General features: G+C 40.4%; 1 pseudogene; it reads left to right on the forward strand.

The window, feature by feature from the left end:
* Positions 1-292: 292 nt before the first annotated feature.
* On the forward strand, positions 293-2056 carry LOC117288967 (annotated as a pseudogene).
* Positions 2057-2718: the final 662 nt, after the last annotated feature.

The raw sequence follows: 2718 nt of genomic DNA on the forward strand, positions 1-2718 counted from the left end.
TCGTCACCTGCTTTTCGCTCGAGGGGAGCAACTTCACATCCTGGGCAGAGGCAAACGATGGTACATCGATGGAACTTTTAAGATAGTTAAGAGTTCCTTCTACGTACCAACTACTCTCAGTGCATTGTTTTATCAAGAAGGACGATGCAGTCAAGCAGGTGCCCTTATTTTTTGCCTTGATGTCGGGGAAGAAGACATCAGATTACAAGGCAGTCTGCAAAGCGATGAAGTCCGCCTTACCTGAAGCCAATGTGCAGGAAGTTGTGATGGATTTGTGGGCCCGTGGAAGGCGATGGCAGCCGTCTTTCCTAACGTAAGTTTAATAATTAGGTGTTCGGGCCAACAGCCCGGAACACCTCATATTTTTGTTTGTTTTTTAAATTTTTACTGATACTTCTTCTTCTTCTTTTCTACGTCCCTTGCCCCCTCACAAAAACATCTTTTCAAAACTTGTATGAACTTAAAACTTCACTCATAGTTAGATATTGACTATCACTCATTGCAAACATTTTATGGCAGGTCAAGCGCTTAGGATGCGGCTTCCACTGGAAACAGGTCGTCTGGCGCCACATCCAGTCGGTTGGGTTACATCGTGCTTACGTTGAGAAGGCCGCCACCTACCAGCTTCTGAAAGAGTTGATGACACTTCCCTTCCTGCCAGCAGCTTCCATCTCAAGGATGTTCGAGTTTCTTCGAGGACGAGCAACAACGCGATGCTTTGAGAGGTAGGTTGGCTCACGTACAGATTTCCCGAAAGTTTATGCGACCACCTGCGTGTTCATTTGCGATTATATAACTGACATACAGATCCTTGTCATTTGATTGGTGGAACTTACCTCACATGACATTCACTATTACTCCCATCCGCACCGGCAATCAAAAAGACCTATTCGCCCATGGTGAATAGCATTTCCCATTCAACAGTTAGGATCATCCTTGTTCCCAATGTTTTTGAGCAGTACAGCGCTGCCGCGCCGCTGCTAAAACGAAGGAGCACCTGTGCAAAAGGTTGTGATCCGATTTGTGCATTGCTGCCGCTACGCGGCGCTATATGATTTTTGGTTGTCAGTAATTAAGTGTGATTTTTCATAATGTTATACTTTTAATATACATCAAATGACAAGGATCTATATGTCAGTTATATAAAACAAATATTAAGTGGCTTAATAATTCGTGGAATGGAAGGAATATTACCGCTCGGTAAAATTTGGTCTATGTTCCAATTCACTCGGTACAAATTTTACCTTGCGATAATATTCCTCCCATTCCACTCTGAGCCACTCAATATTGCCCAACTGCAACAGGTAAACAATAACTTCGGTGATGGGACACATTGTGAATCATATTTTTTTTATTTTTTTTTTATTTCTGCAATTGTTTGAGTACGAGGAACACACGTGGCTGACTGGAACGTGGAAACCCGAGAATTGGATCGTTTATATGCAGAGCGTGAGACCTAATTGACAACGATTTAGAAGGTTAGTAGTACGTTTCTTTTTCGTGTATTTATAAATTCTCAATAAAAGACTTCTAGCTAGAAGTCTTTTATTCCTATGTGAAAGCACACAAATTCGTCCAACAATGGTGTTTTTTCTTTCATCATTTTCCCACAACTTTCGATGACCGATTAAGCCCAAATTTTCACAGTCTTGTTATTTTTTGCTTATGATGGTATACACCAAGTCAGAACATCTTTGACAATTCCCAAACGTGTACCTTCCCTTTAATCTCGGGGCATTCGCCTAAAGTTATGACTACCTGAAGAGCATGGAGAATTTGTTTATTTCTGCGATTTAGTATATTTTATTTTGGACGATGAAAAGGCCAGATGTACTTATTATGCTTTTTATTTATCATTACAATCCTACACTAATACTTTGTTGCTTTAGGTTGGCACAACAGGATTAATAGGAGGGCAGGGGGGAGAGTCAACCTGAACCTCTACCAGCTGGTGGGGGTTCTCCACGCTGAAGCCAAGATGGTGAGTCTGCAGGTTCGTCTGGTAAGCGAGCAGAAACTAACAAAGCGACAAAGGAGAAGAGACACCAGGAACTAGGGCAGGCTTTTCAAGCTTTGGGACTCATTTGTTGCTGGATCAGTGGACAGCAAGAAGCTGTTAAGAGGCTGTGCTGCCATCTTCGGCAATGCCCCGGATGGGCATTGACAGTTTACCAGTTTATTAACTACATAGGACTACATCATTTATATTTTTATCCAGTAAATTTTGTGAGAAATCTTTTAGACTCTCGTGTTCATCACATTTGTTTAGGATAAATTATTTATTGACATTACGTTTATTTATTTTATTGGACATTCATCTGATATTTTTATCCAGTAAATTTTGTGAGAAATCTTTTAGACCCTTGTTTTCATTACATTTGTTTAAGTTAAATTATTTATGGACATTTATACGTTTATTTATTTTATTGGACATTTTGCAGGGGGCGGCTTTGCAAGGGGCGACTTTGCCAGGGGCGAGATGACTGACATACAGCAGTGACAATTCCTCCTCTATTCCTCTCATGTGAAAGGGACCAGACTATATTTTCCTTCTATCCTTGGTTTGAATACATTTGTTGATGAAATAAGCTTTGCTTCTGCTTAAAGGATTTGGGTACTCTTCGTAGGATGCAAAACACAATGTCAACAGATTTACAATACACTTTACACAGTTTGAAGATAATGATGGTAGAAAGCTTCTCTTAAAGTATAACTTAC

Source organism: Asterias rubens, chromosome 4 (genome assembly GCF_902459465.1).
Source record: "Asterias rubens chromosome 4, eAstRub1.3, whole genome shotgun sequence".
Classification (NCBI taxonomy): domain Eukaryota; kingdom Metazoa; phylum Echinodermata; class Asteroidea; order Forcipulatida; family Asteriidae; genus Asterias; species Asterias rubens.